Source organism: Macaca nemestrina, chromosome 12 (genome assembly GCF_043159975.1).
Source record: "Macaca nemestrina isolate mMacNem1 chromosome 12, mMacNem.hap1, whole genome shotgun sequence".
Taxonomy (NCBI): Eukaryota; Metazoa; Chordata; class Mammalia; order Primates; family Cercopithecidae; genus Macaca; species Macaca nemestrina.
Window position 1 is genome coordinate 25,249,897 of NC_092136.1, and position 17,107 is coordinate 25,267,003.

General features: G+C 38.8%; 1 protein-coding gene across 21 annotated transcripts in view; it reads left to right on the forward strand.

The window, feature by feature from the left end:
* The window catches only part of LOC105471588 (leucine rich repeat containing 4C), a 1,332,829-nt gene that overhangs the window by 1,144,661 nt on the left and 171,061 nt on the right, over positions 1–17,107 (forward strand). For 5 of the 21 annotated variants that reach the window (XM_071074857.1, XM_071074861.1, XM_011724139.3 and 2 more), the window contains exon 1: positions 9,737–10,481. The exons of 14 other annotated variants lie outside the window; for them this stretch is intronic. The gene's annotated coding sequence lies outside the window, so the exon portion shown is untranslated. Of the gene's footprint in view, positions 1–9,735; positions 10,482–17,107 lie in introns of those variants that run through there. 2 more of the 21 variants (XM_071074864.1, XM_011724142.3) reach the window with 1 other exon arrangement.

Here is a 17,107-nt window from a genome sequence, read left to right on the forward strand (position 1 = left end):
GGTGAATGATGTTGGCAATTTGGCTCCTAACATTTTCCAATGTTGTATTTTACTGCAAAAGGAACGTTTGAGCAAGTATTTGTAAGATGTCATCAATTTCACTTTAGAATTTAGCTTTTGAAAAGGCTGCACTTGGAAACTTTTGGGAGCATTTCCTGCAATTATGGTTTAAGACAGTTGGTTTTATGAAAGGTTGAATAATGTCAATCACATTGCTCTGTTGATCTACCTGAAAGCACTTTGTCATGCCGCAATATTCGAATAAAAGCATAAAATCTAAAAGCCCAAAGGTCTCTCAAAGGCCATCAGTCTACTGAGGCCCAGACTTTAATACTTTTTATGTCCTTAATGTGAGCATACAAGTGGCTCAATATGGTGCTTTCAACTTTTCTTTTGTCAGATATTTGCATTTTAAAACAAAAGTAAATAAAAGAAAAAAATGTTTTAATTGTAAAATTATAAGAATTAATCACAAATTGAAGATTTTTGCTTTAAATTAAAGTAATTAATAGGACAATCCCACTATAATGCCCTACTCTTCTCATGTAGCTATAGTAGAAATTTAAGCAGGGACAATGTCTAGGAACTGCTAATCTAATATAAGCTTGCCTTAAAGGACTAACCACACGTGCAGCCTATGCTTGAGCTACTCCAGTGGCAGGAACATCACCACCTTATAAGGAAGCCCATCCCATGTTCATAGAGCATTATTTTGAGGGAGTACTTCGTTACATTGATTGAGAGTTATTCATAGCCTCCAAATAGAATATCACACATACACACACACATACACACAAACACAACAAATATGCAAATTAATAAAACTTTGTAGATTCTAACACTTGACATTTCTTATACCCACCTTTCTCTCTCCAACTCCAGATCTGCCTTTGTTTAGATCCTCATAACCTCCAAGTTTTCCAATTTCTCTCTGGTTTCCAGTTGTTCTTCTCTGATTCATATGCATACTGCCTCTGGGATAACTTTTGTAGACCCCCAACTTATCACATCACTTCTTAATAGCCCTCAGTGATGTTCCTTTATCTTTCCAAAAAACTCCCCAAAAGGAAAAAATAATAATTCTTGATCTGGCTGTTATATGCAGGTTCATTTCTTGGCATTTTTTCTTCTTTCCTGCCACACATTTCCCTTAAGTTCCAGCCTTAAAGCATTTGCAGTTCTCCTAAAGCACAATGAATGTTTGTCAGATTCAAACTGAGGTCTATGAAATTCCAGACTTGCTGTTCTTGGTTCGACTCCATGCTGTTTTCTTGGATCAAGCATATACCCTTTCTAAATATACAGTAATCTTTTACAAAAATATAAGTGTGTCTGGCAAATGATGAAAAGTTACTAAAACATTGCTAAGTCATAGTATATGCAGAACCCGCTGAAATTTATATTCAATAAATATTTGCTTGTTCAATAAATAAATGGATTGAATTGGACAGTATTAAAGTGTTAGCACCTATGTGCAAATTATTTCATTTAGTATCATTCTTTCTGGAGAAGGGAACTGCTTAAGGTTGAGGCCTTGGGCTATTATAAAGGAATAAAACAAAGACACAGAAAGGAAGGATGGGCCTCTTCAAAGAAACTTTGTTCCAATAATCATAATTTTAGCATTCTTTAACCATAGAAGTAAAAGAAACACAACTGACAGTATGAGCAGTGAAAAATCCCTGTGGCCTTTTTAATGTAACCCCTAAAATAAGAACAATAACAAAAAAAATTGTGGAAACATTCATTAGAATTAAAGTAAGAAATTGAAATTCGATGTGGCATAATTGTTATCCTAGTGAAAATGCGAATTTCCATAAGTATTCTTAAAATTTCACTAGAAATCCTTTTCAAAATTGTCAATTGAAGGTTGTGGCAAAAATGTCAAACACTCGTGTAACAGTCACCCTGTGTTCACTCTGTGCAATGAGACCACAAATCTGGGACATACCTCGCAGTCTTAGCCATGAGCATATTTATTTTATCTCTTATTGCCCCTATAAAATTAACAAAGTTTTTGATGGATTAAGAAGATTTGTGTAGTGAATCAAAGGATTCCTAAGCCCCTTCCATTTTGAAAGTATTTGTTTATACATACTTATTTTCATTTTCTGAGGCATTATTTTATTCAGGTGATAAAGGTGTTTCCATTTTCAGTGTCAATACCATAAATGATTTTTTCACAAATATACAGCATCCCTTAGAAAGTCATTTTTGTCCTTAAGAATGTGTATATTAGAGACCTGGACATTTAAAAATGCAAATTGTTTAACATTATTTGAATCATGAGCGACTAAATCAGCTGGAGGCCTGGAACCACAGATGTGCTAAATGAATCTTCAATGTGAGGAGAACTCAATTTTGAAATCTATGCCTTCATCTTCTGAAAGCACAATAGTAACGCGGTGGGGAAAACAAGGCTATCATTTCTTGAATCTGCACTGCATGGCTGATGCTAAAATAAAGTGACATTCTTTAGGAATTGTTTAGTATCAAGTGCTGATTTAGCTGGATAAAATGCAGCTGTCTTCCCAAATTACACAACTGGATTCACACCATCTCCTAATTCCTGGTGGAGTTTTAAAGATACCTTTATGGGCAATTTTATTCCCAGTGCAAAGATTCCTAATTTAGACAGTACAAAAATACCACCACATAGTATCTACGCACAAATACCTTCTCCCTTAGAAACATTTAATAAAGGAGATTGTGTTTTTAAAGTGATTGGGTCACCATTTAGATAGGATGCGTAAAAGATAGTTGAAGACCATTGAGAAGTGGTTGCCAAATTGTCATACCGTTGTTTCTTTCAGCTTTCTTCTTATTGCTTTAAGTCACTCCTCAAACTTGTCACGTTGCCTCATGTGGTCTGAAAAAGAGAGAATTATCTGTCAACATGCTCCCCTTCACCAATGCCCTTCCTCCTCAAGCTTCTTTAGTGATTGATATTGTCCTAGGAAGGTATCAATGGGTAACCCTCCATATCTGTGTGTTTCCCATCTGTGGATTCAACCAATTGCAGATCAAAAACCTTCCAGAGAGCCTGGTGCAGTGCTCACACCTGTCCTAGCTCTTCTGGAGACTGAGGTAAGAGAATCACTTGATCCCGGGAGTTCCAGGCTGTAGTGAGCCAGGATTGTACCACTGCATTCTAGCCTGGGCAACAGAGCTAGACTCTGCCTCTTAAGAAATAAAAAATTCACAAAGTTTCAAAAAGCAAACCTTGAATTTGCCAAGTGCTAAGTACTACATTGAATCCTGAAGAATGAAGTGATGTGTAGGCATTGTATTAGGATTGTATTGGGTAAGTAATCTAGATATGATTTAAAATATATGTGAGGCTGTCCACAGATTACATGAAAATCCTATACTCTTTTATATAAGGGATTGAGCATCCTCAGATTTTGCAGTCTGATGGGGTCCTGGAATCAATTCCCCACAGATACAGAGGAATGACTGTATTTCAAAAGCTGTACTCTTTGGATCTCTACATGGCATCTAATAGTTGATCCCCTCAACCATAGCTGAGTTTGTAAGTTAGTTAAGCTTTAACTCCGTTAATCTTCGGGTAACAAATTAATTTTTCTTAGAATTCATTTTGTTCTTTGTCCTCTGGCTGCCATATGGGCAGTTCTGCAATCATCAACTACATTCACATTGATGAAGCCTTGAACACATTAGCGTTTCTGATATGGTTTGGATCTGTGTCCCCACCGAGTCTCATGTCAAATTGTAATCCCTAATGTTGGAGGTGGGGCCAGGAGGGACATGACTGGATCATGTAGGCAGATTTCTCACGAATGGTTTAGCACCATCCCCTTTGGTACTCTCCTCATGTTAGTGAATTCTTGTTAAATCTTGTTTAAAAGTCAGTAGCACCTCCCCTTTCTCTCTGTCTTGCTCCTGCTCCCACCATGTTTGCACACTGCCTTCCACCATGAATTTAAGCTCCCTGAGGCCTCCCCAGAAGCAGATGCTCCCATGCTTCCTGTAGAGCAGAACCATGAGCCAACTCAACCTCTTTTCTTATCAATAACCCAGTGTCAAGTATTTGGTATAGCCATGTAAGAACAGCCTAATACAGTTTCTATTTGTGAAGTCCTCTTGGTCTGGCGCCACATTGAGGCAGCTACTGTCTCCTCTGCCTTCCACTCCCAGCTCTTTACACTTCTGTAAAATTCTGACTATATTACTCACCATTGATTGTAATTAGCATAGCTACTATCTATCCACGTTCCTCCCCCAACCAAGTGGACAGTTCATTCATCTAGTCAATCAAAATTTATTAAGAGGTCAAACCAGGCACTGTGTTAAGCAACATGGGTCCCAATACATGTCAAAATAACTAGTTCTTCATGTAATTGGCTATTCAAGTATTTTTCCCGTTCATGTTAGCTATTTTAAGAACTATTTTTGTATTTAAACTATGAATCTTTTTCTATATATTACAAATAGTTTTTTCAATGTTGTGGTTTCTTGTCATTGTACATATGGAACAGATTTTCCTTTTAATGTTTGTTCATTTAAACTTTTCTCTTCTTTCCTTTTTCACAAGCTAACTGGTATTAGAGAGGAGATAGAATGGGTAAGAAGAAAGATGAGTGGCAGAGTCCACAGAGGAACCCGATAGTGGTCTCTCTAAAATAGTAAAGAGAAATGTGTACACTCTCTTTGGCACACATCTGTGAGCCATTCCTGAGACAGCATTGACAGGTGCTATCAGGAAAGTAAAGGTAACAGAAGAGTTAGTGATGACTTCCATAATACTTGGCACATAACTGGAGATTATTATACATATGTTGAAATAAGTGACTGATTAGATGGTCACTAATGTGGACAATTTTCTTTCCAGCAAACCCCAGTAATCACTGAGGACCTTTGTTATTCATAAGGGAGAGAGGTTGTAGTTGATTGCAATGATCACTCTGATTCTCCACTTGGTTTCCTTTTACATAACTTTGCAGTAACCTCCTGATATGGGGTCTGGCTCTGTGTCCCCACCCAAATCTCATCTTGAATTGTAATCCAAATTGTAATCCCCATGTGTTGGGGGAGGGACCTCACGGGAGGTGATTAGATCATGGGGGCATTTTCCCCCATGCTGTTTTCAAAATAGTGAATGAGTTATCAGGAGATCTGCTGATTTTGCAAGGCAGTTTTCCCTGCTTTTAGTAAACTCCCACTGAGTATTGAATTTTAAAGTCAAAGTAGTTTCAAAAAAGTAAGTTGTTTTAATGAAATTAATTCACATGTCATTATGTGTGACTATACAGGCAAGCTTGATATGATTATCCCAGAGGATATTCTGGTCCCTGTGTAATACTATTGGAAGTGAAAAGAGAATATTTATTTCCAGGATTTATAGCACAGAATAAAGACACAAACTTTAAGTATGTATTGTGCTTCAATAGAGTTGCCTACAGCCTGTAAAATCCAATTAATAAACACAATAGACACATTCACTTTTTTATTTTTAAGCAAAGTTACTGAATTTGTTCTATTTGCTATTTTGTATTTCTGATTACAAGATGCTGTCCCCTGCTGTTTGCTAAAGATTACACCGGGTATAGTCATGAACATACAGTGAAATAAGATAACAGTTTTGTTTAATGACTCACGTCTACAAATCAGAGAAGAACAAAAGAGAAATTTGCATGTCCATAGAACAAATCTAGCATGCTAGCACTGTGCCTCCTCTTCTCCCAAGCCATGTCATTTCATTAAGCGTTTTGTCCTCTCCATGCTTTTGGTAACTAGATGGGCTAATGGGGAGGGTGATGGTGTAATATTATTTCTTCTAAAAGAGCTTTTATAAAAATTTTTACTTGAACACATACTCTGTCATTGTTAATAGTACCTGGCACCCTCTACTGCATAAATATCTATAATTATGGTTTTTTCAGCAACAATTTGGTTTGCATGCATACTTTCATCACAGTTAGCTTGTTTACTACTTATTCCAATCCTCTTTGAGTAAGGTCATTCAGTGACAAATGTGGTATTGCCATCCTCTGAAAGGGTTACAAATTCATACCTGGCTTTCAGGGCAGAAAATGACAGCCTGCATGCTGATAACTGACATACAGGTGTTCCCCATGTTACCAAAACCTAGATGTTAGCGCAAAACTGGAAGAACTGGCATTGAGTAGATCTGGGTTCAAATTTTGGCTGTGTCATTTACCAAGTTTGTGACTTTAAGCTTCATTTTTTCCATCTTCAAAATCTCTCAGGGTGTTGTTTTGAGTATTAAATAAGGTGATATATATATGAGAAGTGTAACAGAAACCACGCCGTATGGATTGTCAATAATGACTGGTTCAATCTAAATCTACAAATGAAAGCCACGTGACAAATTCAGGGTCATATCGTGTGAATGAGTCGATGATGTAAGTAAAGATACTGTAGCTGCTGAAGGGGAAGGTTAACAGGAGAGGGAAGCTGTTCTGTTTTCCCTTTTGGCCAAATAGCACTTATCTGTCCTTGCTGCTTTGCCTAATAGATTAATTCATTCTGATAGTATTAAAGATTCTGGTAGATAGCTAATAATTAGCTCTGAAAAAAACAAATCATTGGCTTTCCTTTGCTGTCAAAATCCCTAAAAAGAAAATTTTCATTTCAAATGGCTTCTAGCTTACTTCAGAATCGGAGGATAGACTCCTTTGAAGCTATCTAGTATCGCTAGTGAATGTACTTTTTAATCGTTTATTAGTGGATAAACTATAAATGGCATATAAGGGTAAAAGCTTCAAAACACAAATTAAAGTCAACTGCTCACTAGTGGTTTGAATCAATCAATACAGCATTCATTTAAAAATAGAAGCAACGCCACTAACCCTCAAAAAATTCACATTTTGATGTAATTCATAACATCAAAGCTCTCTAAAAAGATGGAGAAATTACAATAAATCACAATCCATGTGCAAGGAAAAGTCTTTCCCCTTGCATGTACTGACATCTGAGATGCACGTTACAGTATGCTCTTAGTACGCAAAGAACATTACAGATGTAATTTTTTTTAACTCTAAGCAAGGAAATACCATGTACTATAATGGGAACAGAAAAGAAAAAAATAGCATTTTGTATAAACTTGGATATGCCTCTGATGTTCTCTTAATAAATCTTTTCTCATTTCTGTTTGAGGCTACCTTCCATTATAATTTACTCACTTTCTTTAAAACTGTTTTTAAACCAAGTACATATTCTGTTCTCTCAAAAATAAAGAAAACCAGCACAAAGATCATTACTTAGGGCACACAAAACAGAGGAACATTTATTTAATCTATTCCATATATAGAGAGTATTGTTTAAATTATCATTCCTAATTTCATTTATTCATATCTCAATGTTACCTACATAAATGACAAAAAGTGAATGTCCATAGGTTACTGAAGGGGCCTTATGAAAATTATACATTGGAGAAAGAAACCAATATAAATATAATATTAATAGCATTATTTTGTTGGCCCAGTCCTTCTAAGGAGACCCAGTGAATTCGAAATGTGCCAACTATTTCTCTAATACGAGTTGATGGAAAAGTCCACATCCTCGAGCAGGGGATGTTGGAATTGAGTTGTCAAGCTGTCCTGGATGTCTTGTACAAACTGAACAGGCCAATTTACTGCAACACTGCATAGGCTGAAGGCTACTATCTCGCCTTTACAGTTGCTTCCTCCTGGTGAGATTATCCTGCCCGACCACAGCCTCCCTCTCCAGTAGCTTTTAAGTTACTCTGGATTCTTTCTGATGAGCCTGAGCCTATTCTTTTTTTTTTTTTTTTTTTTTTTTTTTTTTTTTTTTTGAGACAGAGTCTTGCTCTTGTCGCCCAGGCTGGAGTGCAATGGCCCGATCTCGGCTCACTGCAACCTCTGCCTCCCGGGTTCAAGCAATTCTGCCTCAGTCTCCCGAGTAGCCGGGATTGCAGATGCGCGCCATCACTCCTGGCTAATTTTTGTATTTTTAGTAGAGACGGGGTTTCACAATGTTGGGCAGGTTGGTCTCGATCTCCTGACCTCGTGATCCTCCCGCCTCGGCCTCCCAAAGTGCTGTGATTACAGGCGTGCGCCACCTCGCCCAGCTAAGCAATAGTACTGTGTTAATCCACAGCTTGGGACCAGTGTGCTTGACTAGGAGAGGCTCCTTACCCTGCAACCTGAAAGCAACAGCTTTGTGTGTTTGGTGATAATTTTGAATCTTAGTGGTGATTTGATTTTAATGTCTTCCTCTTTGTAGCTCAAAACTCCTGGATTTCTGGATGAAAACAGGCAAGCTTTTCGAAAAAACTGACTTCTCCCACACAGCCTGAATTTCTTTTGCCTATTACTAATCTCCCAGCGCGGGGGTTGCTTTTAGACTCAGCTGTTCCGGCTCTGCCCTCCAGGTGGCAGCAGTGCCACATCTCAGAAGCTCCAATCCCCTCTTCCCTGACTTCAAGTGTTAATGCAATTGACCAATCAGTGCTAAGATGATGGGAGGTAATTGGGTAATTGTATTTTACTGATCACAAGCGGAGAAAGGGAAAGGAAAAGGGGAAAGAAAGAGGGGCAGAGGAGGGAAAGCGACTGCAGTCCGAAAGGAGCTTTTGGAAGCTAGGACCCTAAGGGTCAGGACGTGGCATTGGTCGAGAGAAAGCCTAGGCTGGCAAGAGCTGCCGCCGGCGCTGAGAGAGCATTTATTTGGGAGAAAAAGAGAGGCGAGAGCAGAGGGAGGGGGAGGAAGAGAGTTCAAACCGAAGTGGATGGAAGGGGACTGGGGTTTCTGCCGCGCAGGGAGCCGTGAGCCAGGGCGATGGCGCTAAGGACGGCGCGGAGCAGCTGCGCTCCCGAAAACGCGTCTCCTCGCAGAGGACTAGCAGGCGTCGGGAAGGTCTGCGCCAACGGGAACCAACTTGTGGCTCCAAAATGTACCCAACGCAGCTGGAAATGAGATCAAAGCTGCAGTTGCATTTGAGAAGGATGAGAAGAACCAGCGATTAGGAATTTTTTTTTTCTTACCCGTGTTGTTCCTTTTTCTTTTTTTCTTCTTTTTCTTTTCTTTCTTTTTTCGTGTTTGTTTTTTTAATTTGCCTACCACCCCGTCTGTCCCCTCACTTCATCCTCCCCATTTGAAATAAAAGCCCCAGTCTCAACTTACATCACCGCCGCGCCCCCGGAGCCACTGCCGGCTGATGGAGGAGAAGGGGACCCGGGGGCTGGCAGGGGCCACCGGCGAGGGACCGCATCCCGCGTCTCCCCGGTGATCCCGGCCCCGACCGCGGAGTTCTGCAACACCTGGAGGATCTGGACCGGGTGCTGGGGGTGGGGGTGGGGACAGAGGAAGGAAAAGGCACCCCGAGCCTTATAAAAAAAAAAAAAAAAAAAGTAGCGGGGGGAGGAATGGGTTTCTTCTTGACAGCTGACGGAGCCTTGAAATTTTCCTCCACTACCTCCGCCCCCGCCCCCGCCCCCGCCCCCCGCACTCCATTTAACGTGAGATTATGAAATTGCAGAGGCGGTGGAGGGAAGGAGACAGGATATAACCGGAGTTTGGAGGGGAGAGGGGAAGGTGGCTGGCCGGGTGGCTGAAATCAAAAATTCAATTGCGCACTGGGTTGTGATGAGAAATCTAATCAGATCTTTGGCGAAGGGGCCGGCCGGAAGGATGGCGAGTCGGGGGGAAGTTGCTCCCCAAATTCTTCGAAGGGGAGGCTGGGGAGAGGAATTGACGATGTAAAAGGAGACTTTTTTTTTTTTTTTTTTTTTTTTTTTTTTTTTTTTTTTTTTTGGTGGTGGTGGCTGTTGGGTGCCTTGCAAAAATGAAGGATGCGGGACACAGCTCTCTCCTGGAACCGAACGCAATGGATAAACTGATTGTGCAAGAAAGAAGGAAGAACGAAGCTTTTTCTTGTGAGCCCTGGATCTTAACACAAATGTGTATATGTGCACACAGGGAGCATTCAAGAATGAAATAAACCAGGGTTAGACCCGCGGGGATTGGTGTGTTCTGACATAAATAAATAATCTTAAAGCAGCTGTTCCCCTCCCCCCCCAAAAAAGGATGATTGGAAATGGAGAACCGAGGATTCACAAAGAAAAAAGTATGTTCATTTTTCTCTAGAAAGGAGAAAGTGAGCCAAGGAGATAATTTTGGAATGAAAAGTTTGGGGCTTTTTTAGCAAAGTAAAGAACTGGTGTGGTGGTGTTTTCTTTTCTTTTTGAATTTCCCACAAGAGGAGAGGAAATTAATAATACATCTGCAAAGAAATTTCAGAGAAGAAAAGTTGACCGCGGCAGAATGAGGCATTGATTGGGGGAGAGAAACCAGCAGAGCACAGTTGGATTTGTGCCTATGTTGACTAAAATTGACGGATAATTGCAGTTGGATTTTTCTTCATCAACTTCCTTTTTTAAATTTTTATTCTTTTTGGTATCAAGATCATGCGTTTTCTCTTGTTCTTAACTGCCTGGATTTCCATCTGGATGTTGCTGTGATCAGTCTGAAATACAGTGAGTGACCTTTATTTTCTTATTTATTGGTGAAGAAAATGTCAGTTAATTTGGTGTTCTTGGTCTCTTTATCCTCTCTCTCCCTTTGGTGTTTTTTTAAAGAACTGGCTATTGGGGGCCAGAAAATAAGGGAATGGGTGGCCCACGTATTTGCTTCATCAGTCTCTGCTCTCTGATAAGACAGTTTGCTATAAGGATGCAGGTTGACTGCATCCTGGGCAGACACCTTTGCAAATATTCACCAGGAAAAAAAAAAAAAATCTCCCCAAGAAAGCCGCTGCAGTGTGGGGTGCCAGTGCTGTGTGACTGACACTCTAGAATGCATTTAAGTTGCTTGTCAGCCAGGGAGTTAGATGCACAAATGTTTGGCTATTGGAAATCGAAGGGACTCAATTTAAATTTCATTATCCGACCTGACATTGCAGATCAACAGAATGTATTAACACAAAAATATGACAATAAACCAAGCAGATGAAGGGTGGCTTCTTGCTGGTGTATGGGTGGAGGGAGAAAGGGTGGGTTTTGGGGGGAGGAAGCTGGTGGAGAGAAGTGGCTGTACTTTCCACAATCACTCTTGCATACACATGCCCAGATGTGCTCTTCACATTACCCGGGTTCATGCCAGTGCTAAAAATGAAACAAGGAGGACCTACTTCTCTCCAACTCCACCCCCTTCTCACTGAGGACTTCTCTGGATTACAGAGAGACTGTGCATGGACTGTAGAGCAGTGACTTGGGTTTTGCCAGAAACCTTTCCAATATCACCAGTTCACAGCTCCTCAGAGAAAGGAAGAAATCTAGTGTCCTGTGGTAACTTAGAAAAGGCAGCTGAAGAAGAGGTCTATGTTGAGCATTCATGCTTCTCATGTGCCAGCTTTGTCTTGGAAAAAGAGGCCAATATAAAAAAATAAAGCAGAAGGTGGAAAATGCTTAGAAAGTCTGAGCTGAGCGCCTGTAGGATCACCTTCCCTCCTCTCCCATTGCTGCCAAAGTCATGGAGCTGGCCTTTTTTACAGAACTTTCCCCCTTCACTCTTCTCTATTCCTCTCTGGGGCCTTCTATCAGAATCATAGACTCATGTAACTTTTGAGCCAGAAGAGTCTCCAGAGATCTCATGTCAATAAAAAAAAGGAAACTGAGGCCTAGAGAAGCTATAACTCTTTCATTAATGGCCAAACAGCATGAGACAGGTGACTCACACAAGCCTCAGAACGCCAGGCAAAAAAAAAAAAAAAAAAAAAAAAAAAAAAAAAAAAGTCAATTTGGGATCCAAACTGGACAGCTACACATAGCCTGGCTACTCCTGTATTTTGAATGCTGTTTTATGAGTAAGGGTCAAAGGAAGGCACATTGGTCCTGAGAGCTTGAAATAAAACTTCTGCCAGTTTAGACTTCAAGGGTTACAAACTCCAACATTCATTGTCTCTCTTCCCTTCCTCCCTTCTTCCCTCTCTCCCTCTTCCTTTCTTCTTTTCCTTTCTATAGCATAGTTTAGATAACCCTGGCTTGAATGCCATTTAAAAAAAAATAAGATCCACTACTCTGACATATCCCAAAGGAGATGAAAGGCAGCATTCTCCTGGGTCCTTTCTTAGTGTTTAATCCTGTGAGTGGTGGTCCTCAGAGAGTCATTAAAGAACTGTAGGGTTAGATTTATATTAGAGAGGTGATAATAGAAACCAGAAACACGCAGCTGAAAGCTTCTGAGCCTGTTCTTACACTCACATCATCTATTCTTATCCTTTTCATTACTCCTTAACTAAACTAGCCTACAGCTGAGCACTTCTCTAATTTATTTTTCTGGGCACATGTTTCCTGTTGGAACACAGATCAGGCAATAAATTTACCAACCTATAAAAATAATTGTGCAAGATGGTTTTATTCCCTGAAATCCCCATAGACTTGTGCATATATTTTCATAGTTCTCTGCACTTTTTTTGTATTTGTTTGCTTGTTTGCTTTGTTTTACATTACCACAGTGAAGTCACCATTTGTAGACATGGAATGACTCAAGTTATATTAAGTTCCTGCTCATCTGGAACTTAGCACAATGACAAAAAAAAAAAAGTAAGAAGAAAAACATGTACTTTGATGCTTTTACACTTTATAGTTCAGTTCCTGGCTTCACATGGGAACCCCAGCCTTGAAATTAGGTTGGGTCTGCTAATTGGAGGAGATTTTATTTTCTTTATGTAAATATACATATAAATATATATAAATATATAGATAAATATATATAAATATACATATATATTTATCTTTCGTTGACATCAAAATTTATTAAGTGCTGCTCTAATTAGGTCTGAAAGCACATTCCTCTCCTTGATAGTGTCACCTCCTCCCTGTACCCTCCAAACTTAATGTACACATGCAATTGTCCTAAGAGAGAGAAAGGGAGAGAAGTGAAGAGAGAGAGAGAATCTGTTCAAAATTTTGGTCTGAAATGTGTCCTCCCATCCCCCTCCACTTAAACATTTTCAAATCTGGAGTTAATGGGGCATCTAAGGTGTCATCATCTTTCATACTGGTAAATCATTTCAGAACTCTACTGTTAGGAACCTATGGCCCACCTGGGGGTTAACACCTTTGGTTTAGTAGTCAGAGTTGGCCCTGCATTTTGGTTAAGTACTGATTTGTTTTAAACTAATTTGTTCAGAAGCACTGCATTTGTTCATGTACTGTTCAAAGAATGAGGGCCATGACAGAGCTGGAAACTTACTTCATCAGTGGGTGTCAGGACCCAAGTTGGTGCCCACTGAAAGACATTTGTGAGTAAGCAGTTGTCTACCAGAATCTGCCGAGGACCCTATGCCCAGAAAGCTACTGGGTTTTACGAGTTTTAAAGTTCCCTTTTCAAATATCTTCTTCCTCAAATGTAATAGCTGTGCCCTTTGAGCAATACTTTTAATTTCCCTGGCTCTCAATTGTCTAGTCTGTGAGGTGGGAATTATAATATGTAATTCGTTGAATTGTTTTATGACTTAAAAGGAGTGTTGTGCAAAGATGCAAGCATAATAGGCCCTCTAAGGATGGCTGTTTGTTATGGTTATTCTCGGATTAACGTGGATTAATCTCCTGACAGTGAATAACAGTCTGGCTAAGCACTTTAACAGTTTGAGCACCTATACTTGAAAAATAGGGATTGTGCAACTCATGTTACAGTCGTTGCCAGGATCCTCATTTGAGGTCTTATCAGGACAGATTGGCTCAATATATTATTTTAGATGTAAAGTGCTGCCTCATACTAGAAACTGTACATTATGACTTTCTCCTAAAAGTGTAGAAAAATAAATCTCAGCAAAAACAGTACTTAAATGAAATTTTACAGGGAAATAATGCAATTAATGTGCTGTGTATGTTTTTGGTCTAAAAGTTGAATAAGAGATTTCTGGTATTTTAAGTGTGTCATTTTAGCCACATATTACATAGTCTGGACCTGGATGTACAAAATAAAGGCAAATATCTATGTAGTTATATGATTTAAATTATATGGTATAAAATTCCATTATTAATATTAAGGCCTCCAAAACCACGATTTGGATTCACAGTTCTAGTCAAAATGAGTGCTGTGTTCATTAAACAAAGTATTTACTTTGTGATGGGCTAAAGACTCGTTAGAATATATAGAATGAGGAAGATTTAATGCAGACACACACGTCATTGTTTACATGTGCACATCTTCCCACACCAGTGGTTTTCTGAGGCAGGCAGTCATGGTCATTGCTCATAATTTCATTCTCTACAGTAGCAGCCCTGTTTTCTGTCCATTTCCTTAATATTCTTCCAGGGACTTCTTTTCCCCTTAAGAGAAAAGGAGTCCTACTATAGTAATTGTTATTCTTAATGTTTCATCTGTGGATGATAATAGTACAGTTAGGCTTGGGAGATACCCATTGGATTCTTATGTTTCTTTTCAATGAAAACAGTTTGAAATCTGTGTGAATATTGGAAAAGCATTTGAAAGTTGACCATTTTCACTGACCTTAAGAAAAGATGGAAATTCTCTATGAAAGTTCTTACCATTTGATAAATTTTACTTTTTTGCATGCTTCCTAATGATGAGTTAGAAATTAGGTGAAACTTGGACTCTAGCATCTTAAGTGAATTCAAATACTCAGCTTCCCACTGAGCCACGTGTGTTACATGCATCATTTAACCTCTCTGAGCCTGTTTGCTTATCTGTAAAATAGAGGTAATAACAACTGCCTGGAACTGTCTGCCGTGAGGATGAGATCAGATTGCATATGCCACGCACAGCAAGCATTCAATAAATGCACCTTTAAATGGATCATCTCTGATTTTAGTTTGGATTTGCAGAAAAAGAGATATGGACTCTGTTGGAGAAAAGCTGTCACTGTAAGTTCACATTGGCATAGATTAAGAAAGAGAAGTATATAGACAGGATTAAGGTTGGAGTAACACATAAATAGATATGACCATTTTTGGTAAGGTCCCGCTGTTTTGAAAACATATTTAGAAGTGCCTTAGTGAACACCATTTCCTCAGTAAATATTGAAATATACTTTGTGAATTGTGGAAAATATACTCTGTGTCCATATAAACTTCGGTTAGAATGTCAAGTACTTTATAATACAGGCATAAAAACGTTAATGATCTGTAAATGGTATCACAGAAGATCCCCTAAGAAGGTCAAGAATCAGTTACATCTTTCATTTCTTCAAAATAATTTTTGTGGAGAAATGTTAACTTGACCATTGAAATTTAATTAGGCTGGTCTTGTGCCAGAGACACTGCGCTTATAATACTTTCTGAATGCAAGGGTTTTGTTATGTCCTCAGCCCCTCAGAAGAACAGCTGGCAAAGAGTATGCATGCAGTAAATACTGCTCAAATGAACTAAGTTTAAGAAACACCTCCTCTAAATAATTCAAATGCATGCACATACAGGAATGTATGCAAACACACGCAGGCACGCACGTACATACTGGAAGCCTGGTTTTGGGGAATTTATAGAAGCTTAACAACAAAAGCTACTGAGTATATTGACTGAATACACACACACACATGCACAGTAACATTAAGTTGCTTATGTTGGAAAACCTGAGGTCTGAAAGTCACATGATGCAGTGTGTATTTCTTATTCTTGGTGTTATGATTAATGAACTGTGACATTTTGTACAAGTCAACTTACCTCTCTAGGTTCTATATTCTCTTCTGTTAGATGAAGTAAAAACTAAGGTTACTTCCAGCATTAAGATTTTAGGATCCCGAGTTCATAATTGACTACCTTGGAATTTAGTATTCCCAAAATTAAAAATATATAATTATTGATCTTAGGAAACTAGTTATTAAAATGTGAAGAAGAATCCCATAGTATTCTGTGAGAAGGGCAGAATTGTGTTAAAATGGCAGATATGTGGGTAAAAAGGTGAAGGAAATGCTCAGTCTGTAGAGGAAATACTTCGAGATTTTGAATAGACAAAACTTGGATTTCAACTTTGTTTCATCACCTGTTAGCTGGAGCCCCTAAATTTGTCAATTAACCTTGTTAATCCTCGGTTTCCTCAACTGTAAAACTGACTTTATTTTTTGCAGTCATTTTGGGAGCAATAAAATGTCTTAAGTATTTGGCACATGACTGGCACTCAATAATTGCTAGCCCACTTTCTTTTCTTTGAAATCTTTGGTTATTTCAAACAGAAATGGGAAGATTTAACATTTAAGATTCTGTGAGTGTTTTGCTTTACTTTTATGGAGTATATAAATAAAGATTTCCTGCCAACTTTGCTATCCAAGTTGGTGATATTATTTTTGATCATGGTTTTCAATGTCAATCAAATTCATAATGAAGTCTAAAAATCATGAAAAACTGATGTAAAGTTAATATACTTGTCTTTCAACTTTGCCACAGGCTTATTAGAGCTTTCTGCACTTAGGAAAGCTTTCAACACTTCTGGGATTTACAAGTATCTAGTAGTCCCTTCTTACCTGCAGTTTCACTTTTGGTGGTGTCAGTTACCTGTGGTCAACCGAGCAGAAATTTTAAGAGAAAGAGACTACATTCACATAATTCTATTACAGTATGTTGTTATAATTGTTGTTAATTTTTACTGTGCCTAATGCATAAATTAAACTTTGTCATAGATATGTCTTTACAGGAAAAATTATAGTTTATGTAGGGTTTGGTACTATCTGGTTTCAGGCATCCACTGGGGATCATAAAATGTATCTCCTCCACCAACAAGAGGTACCAGTGTAATTTAATAAAAACATTAGTAACCACCATTTCTTGAGCATTTGATATGCACCAGGCACCGTACTGAAAATATAACGTATTTTTTTTTCCTTAATCCTCACTTAGAAACACAAAGAGGCTAGGTCATTTGTCTAAGGTTATATAGCAACTAAATGGTGAGGCTGGAAATAGGAACTGCATATCTCCTGACTTTAGAACCCAAAATCGGAATCAGTAAAGTCAAACTTGTTGACTTGGTAACAAATAAACATAGCAGTTCACTATTATGTAACCTAGTACTCAGTCTGAATGTTTTCACTGGGCTTGGGATGTCTACAGTTTCCCTTCCCCCTATTTCCTGAAATGAAAGTTCTCCAGCTGCTTAGGTCACATATATTTGTCAGTCCTCAGTCATTTCCAAGTATGCCTTT